General features: G+C 41.7%; 2 protein-coding genes across 18 annotated transcripts in view; one reads left to right on the forward strand and one right to left on the reverse strand.

Annotated features, from left to right (window-relative positions):
• The window catches only part of OGFOD3 (2-oxoglutarate and iron dependent oxygenase domain containing 3), a 452864-nt gene that overhangs the window by 343771 nt on the left and 96535 nt on the right, over window positions 1-12558 (forward strand). The gene's annotated exons all lie outside the window — the stretch shown is intronic.
• The window catches only part of LOC130297721 (urotensin-2 receptor-like), a 645128-nt gene that overhangs the window by 2282 nt on the left and 630288 nt on the right, over window positions 1-12558 (reverse strand). Inside the window, exon 1 of one of the 10 annotated variants that reach the window (XM_056550505.1) lies at window positions 554-1047. The exons of the other annotated variants lie outside the window; for them this stretch is intronic. The gene's annotated coding sequence lies outside the window, so the exon portion shown is untranslated. Of the gene's footprint in view, window positions 1-553; window positions 1048-12558 lie in introns of those variants that run through there. 10 annotated transcript variants of the gene reach the window in all.

Consider the following 12558-nt stretch of genomic DNA (forward strand, 5'->3'; position numbering starts at 1 on the left):
ATAAAACTATATCTTTCCCAGATGACCCACAGAACTGAACTGATTTGCATTAAATCATCCTGCAAGCACAAGGGTCCATTAACATGACACCCGAAAAGGTCAATGATAGAACACGACCCTACAGGGATCAATCCATCAAGTCAGCCATTGGACAACTTCATGTCAGTCATGTTATCTGTAGAAGCAGAGAAAGTTCTATTCCCTTACTAGAGTCCCTCACTAATAATAAGGATGAATAAGATTAAACTAAGTCAAGACCATTAACCTCTGCAAAGTGGTCTCCTTTACGATGTCCGTGCTACCACCATAATGAGGATGAATGAGTCTCTTGAGAGACCTTATCTTGAAATCGTAGACCGAACCTCTGTATATAGCATCAATCTGTTCTGCATCCATATCCCACCTATTCCCCAAAAAACAGATATTGTCCAAAACATTTACGAAGATGATACTGCCCTATGGCGTTTACAACCATGCATCGGTATTTAACTCTTGGAGCTAAGTCCTTCTAGACATCCAAAGAACTTAACCCTGAATCCAGATTCCTCCTTACCTTTCTCCTGTGAGGTCCCACAAGAACTTGTTCCCACTCTCCACGATCTGGAGCACTGGTGCAGGCTGAGAATGGTTGCAGAGATCATGTTTGAAGCCCAAAACCACTCGAGTCGCTTTCTGGTAGATACCTACAAATGTGACTGGAGCATCTGGAAGGGCAGACTCCTCCTTAAGATCAGGTCTGGTAGCCACTTGTGAAGCAGTCAGTGACTCAGTAGTGAAGTGATGTATTTTCAGCGGTTACTTTTATTAATATACCCTGTGGAATCCCTCCTACCTCTCTCCAGCTTTACCACCTCCTCATGAATAGGGACAGCCCAGTGAAGGAGTGCAGGCAGTGAGCAGTCAGGGGTTAATGTTTGCAGCATTTCTCCCGGTAAATGACAATGTGATTATTTGGCTAGTCTATGTGCTTCTGCTTCCAGTAAGGGTCCTGGTATAGCAGTGGAAGAGGTCTTACTATGCTTTTATTTTATATTAACCTCTTGTGGGGTCAGAGCAGCAGCAGCAGGTAATGTTCAGTCAGATGTCTCCTCACCTCCATACTGCACTCTCTATAGACAGCTCTCTCATTGCTTCCATCCCTCTCTCTCTCTGGTCTCTGTCGTCTTCATTTCTTGTCCGTACAGCAAATACGATTCTTTCTTTTACCTCTCTTTTTCTTCTGCTCACCATGTTTTACTTGCTCAATCTATGTCTTTTTTTTCTCTCTCTGTCAGTCACTGTCTGTATATTTCTGTATAACATAATCTTTTTCTGTGTCTTTCTTTTACTATCTAGATCTCTCTCTCTCTCACTATCTGTATATCACTGCCTCAATCTCTATTTCTGTCTCTCACTATCTCACACACTATCTGTGGATCACTTTATCAGTCCTGTCTGGTTATTTCCTTCCTCCCTCTGGCCTCTGTTCCTTCCTTCTTTACTTCCTTCCTTCCCCCTATTATTCCATTCTCACCTTCCTTCCTCACTTTCGTGTTTCCTTCATTTGTTTCTTCCTCTCCCTCCCTTCCTTCCTCTTATTCCTTCTTTCCTCTTCCTTACTTACTTCCTTTCTTATTTCCATTTGTTCCTCCATCCCTCCCTTCCTCCCATTTTATCATTCCTTCCTTCCTTCCTCTCTCCATTTTTCCTTTCTCTCCCTTTCTTCCTTACTTCTCTTCCTCCCTTCCTCACATTCCTCCCTTCCTTACTTCCTCTCCCTTTATTCCTCCCTCCTGTTCCTTCGTTGCCTCCCTTCATTCTTTGTATTCTATCCTTCCGTTCTCTCTTCTTTCCTTCCTTCCTCCCTCCATCCATTCCTTCCTCTCTCCCTTTATTCCTTTCTTCCTTCCTCCCTCCCTTCCATCCTTCCTCTCCTCCCTTCCATCCTTCCTCTCCTCCCTTCCATCCTTCCTCTCCTCCCTTCCATCCTTCCTTTCCTCCCTTCCATCCTTCCTTTCCTCCCTTCCATCCTTCCTTTCCTCCCTTCCATCCTTCCTTTCCTCCCTTTCTACTTCTCATTCCTCCTTTCCCTTCCTTCCTTCCTTCTCTTCTTTTCTTCCTCCCTCCTTCCCATCCCTGCCTCTTATTCCTTCCTTACTCTCCCTTCCTTTCTCACTTCTCTCTTCCATTCATTTCTTCCCCTGCTCAATTTCTTCCTTCCTTCCTTTATTTTTTCTTTTCTTCCTTCCTTCCTTCATTCTTTCTTTTCTTCCTTCATTGATTTATTCCTTTATTCTTTCTTTCTCTCCCTTCCTTTCTAAAATCATTTCTTCCTTCATTCCTTCCTCTTATTCCATCCTTCCGCACATCTTTTCTTTCTTTCCTTCATGTTTATCTGTTCTTCTGTATCTGTTGTTTCACTCTCTACCTCTCTTCCCCTTATTTTTAGCTCTCCCTTCCACTACCCTTCTTTCTGCATTCCCTCACCTTCCTCTATCTCTCCCCATCCTTTATGTCTCTTCTTCCCTCTCTTTGTCCTCCATCTTCAACCACTTGTTCCTTTCACTCTCTTCCTAAATTCTGTCTTTTCTTTTTCTTTCTCACTTTTCTCCCACTCCCCCCCCTCTCTCTCTCCCACTCTCTCTCTCTCTCTCTCCATTCCATCCCCCTTTCCTTGTAATACAGGCCACCCCCCCTTAAAATACTGTAGATATATCACTTTAAGTAAATGATTGCTTGTTTTATGCTGTTACTGTGTGTGCACACACTGACATTGTGATGTAAATGTTTAATTGTGCATTGTTACACATTGATACACACCTTGTGGTCCATAATATATTGGGATGACAAGTAGTGGCATGTGGCAGAGCTGACATCAATGTAATTGTAGATAGGTTTAATACACTGTTTTGATGTGTTATGCATTCACTGTGCACCTTGAGTTTCTGGGTTGCTTTGGCTGCCCGGCAGTGATACTCAGCAGGGCCACCATGGCCTGTCACGGTAGCTGGCAGAGAGGATGATGGCTTCTTAGCTGTCAGCTAACAAGGAGACATACCAGGATTAGCAGGGCCCAGGAGAACCTGAAGCTGACATGTTGTGTGCTCTCTGGATGGCTGAACCACAACCCCAAGAGAGGCAGACAGCAGATAAAATGGAGTGGTTTATTGCCAAGGTGCTGAGTGCAGACATGTGGCGCTTAGACTACCTGATAGTGGAGTATACATTTGTTAGAAATGGTATTGACTATTGGTGGCCTCAACGCTAAAGGCTACAGTGTTTTTTATATTGGGGGACCATTCCACTGGCTGCAGGCTCGAGTGGCTTAACCCCTTAACAGCTCAGCCCATTTGGACCTTAAGGACTCCGACAATTTTATTTTTACGTTTTAGTTTTTTCCTCCTCCCCTTCAAAAAATCATAACTCTTTTATATTTTCATCCACAGACTAGTATGAGGGCTTGTTTTTTGCGCGACCAGTTGTCCGTTGTAATGCCATCACTCACTTTACCACAAAATGTATGGCGCAACCAAAAAAAATACTATTTGTGTGGGGAAATTAAAAAGAAAACCGCAATTTTGGAAGGTTTTGTTTTCACGCCGTACAATTTATGGTGAAAATGACGTGTGTTTTTTATTTTCTGGGTCAATCCGATTAAAATGATACCCATGATTATACACTTTTCTATTACTGTTGCGCTTAAAAAAAATCGCAAACTTTTTAACCAAATTAGTACATTTAAAATCCCCCTATTTTGAAGACCTATAACTTTTTCATTTTTCCGTATAAGCGGTGGTATGAGGGCTCATTTTTTGCGCTGTGATCTGTACTTTTTATTAATACCATATTTGCTTATACAAAACTTTTATTACATTTTTTATAAATTTTTTTCTTTTTTATAAAATGTTATAAAAAAAAGCAGCTATTATGGACTTTTTTTTTTTTTTTACGTTCACACCGTTCACCGTACGGGATCATTTACATTTTATTTTAATAGTTTGGATATTTACGCATGCGGCGATACCAAATATGTATATAAATTTTTTTTTTACATTTTTGGGGGGGAAAATGGGACAATTTACGTTTTTATTGGGGAGGGGGTTTTTCACATTTTTTTCTACTTAATGTTTTAACTTTTTTTTACTTTTATTTTTACACTTTAATAGTCCCCATAGGGGACTATTTAACCCCATAAGGACGCAGCCCTTTTTCACCTTAAGGACTGAGCCCTTTTTCGCAATTCTGACCACCGTCGCTTTACGAATTAATAACGCGAAAACACTTTTACAGAATATTCTGATTCTGAGACTGTTTTTTCGTTACATATTCTACTTTATTTTGGTGGTAAATTTTCGGCGTTAATTGCACCCTTTTTTGGTGAAAAATCCCCAAATTTCATGAAAATTTAGCATTTTTCTAACTTTGAAGCTCTCTACTTGTATGGAAAATGAATATTCACAATAAATGTTATTTTTCTTCACAAATACAATATGTCCACTTTATGTTGGCCTCATAAAATGGACATATTTTTGCCTTTTGAAAAAATTAGAGGGCTTCAAAGTAGAGCAGCAATTTTCCAAAATTTCATGAAAATTGCTAAATCTGAAGGGACAGATGTTACAGAACTACAACTCCCAGCATGCCTGGGCAGTCGAGGCATGCTGAGAGTTTCAGTTTGGCAACATCTGGAGGGCTACCGTTTGGGCACCACTGTAACAGTGGTCTCCAAACTGTGACCCTCCAGATGTTGCAAAACTGCTGTGAGTTGCAGTTTGGTCTTGCTAGTGGTTGCCACAGTAAAGATTGTTTTACTTTCACTTTCAATCCCCCCCCCTACCGTCGATTCCCTACCTGAGCAAGGATCGAGCAAACTCCAACGAAGATCCCAGGTCCCCAGGCATCTTCTCCTGCAGGTACGGCCTCCATCTTCTTCCCAGATCCCCTTGACATCTAGGGGCGGGCAGAACGGGGGTTTGCCATGGCAACCCCCTGTCCTGCTCTGCCATTGGTCAGAACTCCGTTCTGACTAATGGAAGGGGATAGGAGGAGATCGCAGCTCTGCGACCTCACTCCTATCCCTTAGGCTGATTGGGGCTGTTGCTGACAACTCCGATCAGCCCTATTTTCCGTGTGATCGGGTCACCAGAGACCCGATCAGCCCGGAATTGGAGAAAATCGCATGTCTGAATTGACATGCGATTTTCTCCGATCGCCGACATGGGGGGTCTCAGGACCCCCCTGGGTGATGTGCCGGGGTGCCTGCTGAATGATTTCAGCAGGCATCCGGCTCCGGTCCCCAACCGGCTAGCAGTGGGGACCGGATTTCCCACGGGTATATGGATACGCCCTTGGTCCTTAAGGACTCGGAATGCAGGGCGTATCCATATGCCCTGTGTCCTTAAGAGGTTAAAGCAATCACTCGATTGCTAATCCTGTTCAGTGCTATGTATAGGACATAGCACTGATCAGGGTTATCAGTGATCTTCTGCTCTGATCTGCCTTCCCGTAGACCAGAGCAGAAGATCACTGATAAACCTGATCAGTGCTATGTCCTATACTAGTGCTATATCAGTGCTATGTCCAGTGCTATGTCCTATACCTCCGTCTGCCGTGCAGGATGACCAGATCGCCACGGCAGCGCTGTGGGCGATCCGATCATCCTGTTAAGTGACCGCGATGCTGCAGATGCCTTGATCGGTATTGATCACGGCATCTGAGGGGTTAATGGCGGACATCCGCGGGATCACGGGTGTTTGCCATTACCGGCGGGTCCCTGGCTGCGATCCACAGGCGGGACCTGCCGCGCATGATGCCGGCATCGCTCCGATGCCCGTGCGTTATGCTCAGGCCGTAAATGTACGTCCTGGTGCGTTAAGTACCACGTCACCAGGACGTACATTTACGTCCTGCGTCGTTAAGGGGTTAAATGATGAGAAACCTGTAGAGATGCTGCAAAGTGGGTCATCTGCACTCTTGGAGAACCCATAGGTGACAATCGCCATTGTTAAAAGTCCTAGTAAGACCTGGAGTATGTCACGGGCAGTAGAGGGTGAGCTGTCTCAGGGAGTGTTAGTTAAGCCATGGAAAGGGACATCTTTCAGGGCTCTGTCTGGGCTTTTGTCTAAGGGGTGTGAGCTGAGCATACTATCAACCATGCAAGGAGTCAGTTTTAGGAAGTCTGCTGGAGGCCTAGAGAGTATTGTAACTATCAAGGCTCTGTGCTCATAAGTGTAAGCTGAAACCAAGGGTTTGCCCACAAATGAAAAACATGGTCGCCTGGCCATCTGTATCCTGCCTGACCCGGTAGAGGTTGCCGGATGCTGAAGACAATGGAATTGGCTGTGTTACACAATTTGCAATCCCACTGATATTAATGGGAGATGGTCATTTGGCATTGCACCAAGAGCTACGCTTTTTATGTAACTATGGAAGTTACGTAAACAATGTAGTTTGCGCTGTTGTGCCATTTAGCCAATCCTCATTGCTATCTGCAAATTGCAACCCCGAATTGCCTTTTTTCAATGCCCGACTATCTCCACCATAGCGGCAGTGTCTGGTGCCAGAGAGGGAGTATGTGGTAGAACTACATACAGGTGCCAAAGGAACCTGTTGTTAAGCTGGGCTTAAGACATTTTAAGAATTTGAAGGTTTTGTGAGACTTTATCCTTGAAAAGAAATATCCTCTAAGATACTGTGTTGGTGATGTAAGACTTTAGCCCTGTGAGGACCCATAGCTGAAGTTGCTTGGACACTGTGAGACTTTGGCTCTGTAGTAAGCCGACTTGAGAACGATGTGAGTTGTGTGAGAGGGAGAGTTGGGGCTGAGGGCTGTAACATGGTCGGTGGGTTACAGTCCTATGCATTCAGTGGACTTTTAGAAGCATGAGGGAGAGGTTAGCCAAAAGGACTCAGAGATTAGTCAACCAAATTACGTCTCTTTTCTTGGATATTCAGAAGGCCAACTGGTATGTGTTGTATTATAGGATAATGATAACCTGTGTATGGTTGGCCAGTGTATAGATAGAGTATGACTGGAGTGAAAATAGAGTTCTGTGATAAGTGTATTACTGCTGAGCGATCCTGTAAGTGGTGAAACCCCTTTTATTTAGTCTGAGACAGTTTTTGGTCTGGAGCCCACTCCTGTTGCTTTGAGACCTAGGGGATGTGTACATTTCACAACCATTGTGCTTAGGAGAAAATTCTATCAAGTGGCCTTGGGGTGTCAAGATCTCATAGAGATTCTGGGCAAATGTATATGAAATGATGGTGTGAGCTGGTAAGAAATGCCTAAGTGGTGCAGGCTGTGGTAGGGGTAGCCTCCCAGAGATCAACAGCAGTATTGTTCGATGGGCCAAAGCCTGCAGCCATTTTGCATGCAACCTGTCATAAGGCCTGAGGAGCATTGCATAGTCTCCTAACCCAGGTTGAGGACCTCTAAGAAGAGAATATAAGGGTAGAGATTGCAACATTCAAGTCCTGCAACCAACAAGATTATTGTGCCGCCACTATTAGGTGTTATAAAATTGATACTTTCTACGGTTACTTTTTGCAGTCAGACCAGTGATTCCCTCCCCCACCCCGTACACTCTACATTCTCTCTATCTACAACCTTTCTTTTTTTGTCTCTTTTTTCCCCTATCCTTACATTTCTCTCTTCACCTCTCCTACTCTTCGCCTCTCTTTACTTCTTTCTCACTTCACCCCATGTTCTCTCTTCTTATATCATCTTCTTATATCTAATTTTCTATATCCCTCTATTCTCACTCTTTCCACCCTCCATCTTTACCCACACTCTTCTATTTTTAATCTCTCCCACTCTTCTTTCCTCTCTCCTTCTTCCACCTTCCCACACTCTGGTTTCTCTCCTCACCCTTCTTTTTCTATTTCTCTCTTCCCACATTATTTTTCACTGTAAGCTCTTCCCTTCCTCTCTTCTTCCTGTCACTTTTCTATGAATCTCATTCCCTCTCTCAGTTCTCTCTTCCTACCATTCACTTTATACCCACTTTTCTATTCCACTGTTAAGTCTTCTCTACCATCTGACTTCTTCCTCACCTACCCTCCATCTTCCTCTCTCCCTTCCCAGCACTCTCTAATCTCTTTCCATTCTCTTCTTCTTCATCTGTCTCTTTCTCCCCCATCTCATTCCCTTTTCTCCTCTCTCCCTTTTTCTTTCTGTTCTATTCCTTTGCATTCCTTCTTCATCTGTCTCTTCCCCTCTTGTATTTTTATCTGTCTCTTCCTCACCCCTATTCTTCCATCTCTATGCTATTCTTCAACAATCTCCTTCCATCTGTCTTCCTTTTCATCCTTCTCTATCTATTCTCTTTCCACTCTCTCCTTCTTCTTCTTCTGTCTTTTCCTCACCATCTCCTCTTTTTTTCCTCTCTTCCTTCTCTCTATTCTCTTCCTTCTCTTTTCTTCTCTAGTTCCTCACCAATCCCCTCACCCCTCTATGTTAATTTTCTGTATTCATTTCTGTATTCTTTTCTCTCTATTCTCATCTTTCTTTCTCTTCTCTCTCTTCTTGTCCTGTATTTTCCAATCCTCGTTTCCCTCTGTGTTAACTCCTTAAGGACCAGGCCAATTTTATTTTAGCATTTTTGTTTTTTCCTCCTCGCCTTCTAAAAATCATAACTCTTTTATATTTCCATCCACAGACCCATATGAGGGCTTGTTATTGCGTCACCAATTTTACTTTGCAATTACATCACTTATTTTGCCATAAAATGTACGATGCAACCCAAAAAATATTATTTGTGTGGCGAAATTGAAAAGAAAACAGCAATTTAGCAAATTTTGGAAAGTTTTGTTTTCACGCTGTAAACTTTACGGTATAAATGACATGTTTTCTTTATTCTGTTGGTCAATACGATTAAAATGATACCCATGTTATATGCTTTTCTTTTATTGTACCACTTAAAAAAAAATCTCAAACTATTTTAACAAAATTATTATGTTTGAAATTGCCCTATTTTGACCATCTATTACTTTCTCATTTTTCCATATACGGGGTGGTATGAGGGCTTATTTTTTGCTCCGTTATTTGTAGTTTTTATCGGTATCACTTTTGCTTAGGTTTTATTATACATTTTTTGTTGGAATAAAATGACAAAAAGTGACAAATAAGCAACAATTTCTGACTTTTTTATTTTTTTACATTTACACTGTTCACCGTACAGGATAATTAACAATATATTTTGATAGTTAAGACTTTTACACATGCGGCGATACCAGATATGTTTTTTTTTTTTACGCTTTCTTGGAAAAAAAAATGGGAAAAAACGGATGATTTACATTTTTATTGGGGGAGGGGATTTTTCAAATTTTTTCACTAAAATTTTTTGAATTTTTTCACTTTTTTTCCCCACTTTTTTTTTTCCACATTAATAGTCCCCATAGGGAACTATTTATAGCAATCATTTGATTAATACTGTTCAGTGCTATGCATAGGGCATAGCACTGATCAGTGTTATCAGTGATCGTCTGCTCTGGTCTGCTCGATCTCAGACCAGAGCAAAAGACCCCTAGAGATGGAGGCAGATGAGGGAACCTCCGTCCGCCAGGAACTGCCGCGCATGACAGAGTGTAAATGTACGTCATGGTGCGTTAAGTACCACGGCACCATGACGTAAATTTACGTCCATTGTCATTAAGGGGTTAATATTCTCTATTCCCCTCTTCCTCTCTGTTATAGACTCTTTATTTTTCCCAATAGTAAGTGGGATCCCTGCTCCCCCCTGATGCTATCTTCTGACTTCTCTCAATAACATTGTTCTGATTCTTCTTGAATGAAAAGGTTCCTTTCCTTCAGATTTTGCTCCTGGGGACCCAACACATTCAATGATAATTCTGTAACACTTTGTTTCTCCTGCGATGAGACTTCGGCAGAATTATAAAACTCTGCTGCCAGGTTCCCCGTAATCACTCGATTACATAATATCGCTTCTCACCACAGCGCCAGCAACTGCTCAACTCCATAAACTTCAATGCAACAGCGCCACCAGCAGAATATCAGGAATAACACGTAACAACTCAGATATAAAGCAGAGCACCGAATTAGTAAACGCCTGGTCTAGGTCGGCGAGTGCCATACAATATACAAAGTGCACAAACCTGCAGCTACTGTCCCTTTAAATTTTGTAGTTGGTCATAATCAAACATTAGGGGATGTAATGAGGTTCTGGGTGATGGGAGACCTTGGTTTGAGTCAATTCCAATCCAGTCTTGTTGATCATGTATTATTATATGTAAAATCACTAATTATAGGCTTAGAGAAAAAAATGCCAATTTTTCTCACCCCCACAAACAGTGCCACCCTTGTTCACAGCTTAAGTTTGGTATTGCAGCTTAGGCCTTAGGCGCAGCTTAGGGACAAAGGTTTCTGGCAACATAGGAGATCTTTTATTTTAACCCTTTAGGCCACATTCACTTATATTATTTACAAAACTACAACTCCCAGCATGCAAGGACAGCCTTTTGCTGTCCTGGCATGCTGGGAGTTGTAGTTTTGCAACAGCTTGAGTCACACTGGTTGTGAAACACTGAGTTTGACAAAATACTGTAAGCTGGGTTTAAGTAGAGGTTGGAGGTTGGTTTTTTTGTGAGCTTTTTAAAGTCACAGCAGGCCCTGGGTATGGTGTTTATTTAGTTAAAGGGGTATTCCAGGCAAAAACATCTTATCCCCTATCAAAAGAATAGGGGATATGATCTCCCTGCAGCCGCCCACATTCTATGCGTAGCTGCGTCTGAAGTTTCGGAAACCTCCGGGCTTCCGAGACGGGGACGTGACATCACGCCACGCCCCCTCCATTCATGTCTATGGGAGGGGGCGTTGCGGCCGTTACGCCCCCTCCCATAGAAATGAATGGAGGGGGCGTGGTGTCACGTCCCCGTCTCGGAAGCCGGGCGGTTTCCGAAACTTCAGACACAGCTACGCATAGAATGCGGGCTGCTGCACGGAGGCTTCCCCCCCCCGCGATCAGACATCTTATCCCCTCTCCTTTCGATAGGGGATAAAATGCTTTTGCCCAGAATACCCAAAAAAAAGAAATTGCCATTTTTCTTCCCTTTGACTTGTATAGAAAGGAAAAAGTGGGAAAATTTTTTTTACAGAAAAAGCATTTTTCCCCTCTAATTCTTCAGTAGAAATCCTTGAGTCACATGATTTGTAATGAGAAAAACATGGGGGATAAATAAAAAACACCTATACTAATACACGCTATATTTGTATATTAGAAGAAAAAAAAACACCACCACAAAAACTGTATCATGGAGGAAAAGAATACGTCAAACAAAAGGTGAGTCTCTTTGTAGCCCCAAAACCCCCTCTCCATGTATTAACCATTTCCTTTTAGTGTGACCTGTGCTGAGCCTTTAGGGCCCCGTAGGCAGCCATGACACTTCCTGCTTCTGTCGCAGTGTTCATGTGATCACTGAGTAGCAGTTAGTTGCATGAGCTGTCGCGTCTTAAATAATCCAGATGAAGTAGAATAGAAAAAAGTTAAATAGAAAAATAAATAAAAATTAAGACCCAAAATAAAACAAAACAGAATAAACTAATGAAAAATAAAAAAAATAAAGACAAATTAAATAAATAAATACAAAACGTAATAGAATTAAACAAAAAATGGAAAATAATTAAACAACCCTCGTAAATAAATAACTAAATATATGAACAAAGACAAAACAAATAAGAATTAAAAAAAATGTTTATAAAAAAATGCACTAAATTAAATAAATACAAAATAAAATAGAATGAATAAAAAATAAAGACACAAAATAAATAAGTAAATGAAGACAAAACAAAATAGAATAGACAAAAAAAATTAAATAAAGGCACACAAAGAAATACATTAAAAAAAAAAGCCACCAAAAGCCAAAATCACAGCTTCTAGTCCTGCCCCCTATGTATATCTCCTATAGGCGACACTATTCAAATAATGTTTTTGATTGGCATTTTGTGCTATTAAAAAATACACAAAAATATAAAAATACTAACATATAATTACATAAAGATAATACTGATGAGTTACTTAATGAGATAAACTTGCAACTTGCATTTACAAAAAAAAAAGACCCAAAATGTATGAAAGGGGAAACTGGCCCGATGTGTAAGGGGTTAAGGGTGGAGGGTGGTGGCGCCGCAGCGGGTCTCCTGGCCCTTGTCTCCTCCATTTCTCAGAATGTTTCTGAACTGGAAGTAAAAGCAGAACATCACACAGGGAGAGGTATACAGAACATTGCAGCCAGGACCAGGATTGATGTTTCCTTCTCACATCCAAAGATACATTATAAATAGAATACCAGAAATGTAGTGAAAGCTAACACCGAAGCAGAACAGTATAGTTCATGCAGCAGGGTGGATGAGGGGTTAGCACTGTGGCCTTAAAGCGCACCAAGAACAACATCTGTAAGGAGTTTGTATGTTCTCCCTGTGTTTCTGTGGGCTTCCTCCCACACTCCAGAAACATACTGACAGGTGGAGTTGGAATTTAGATTTTGAGAACCAATGGGGCCAGCTTTGTACAGCGCTGCAAAATATGTGCTATATAATTAAAGGAATTATTATTATCATGT

Source organism: Hyla sarda, chromosome 13 (assembly GCF_029499605.1).
Source record: "Hyla sarda isolate aHylSar1 chromosome 13, aHylSar1.hap1, whole genome shotgun sequence".
Lineage (NCBI taxonomy): Eukaryota > Metazoa > Chordata > Amphibia > Anura > Hylidae > Hyla > Hyla sarda.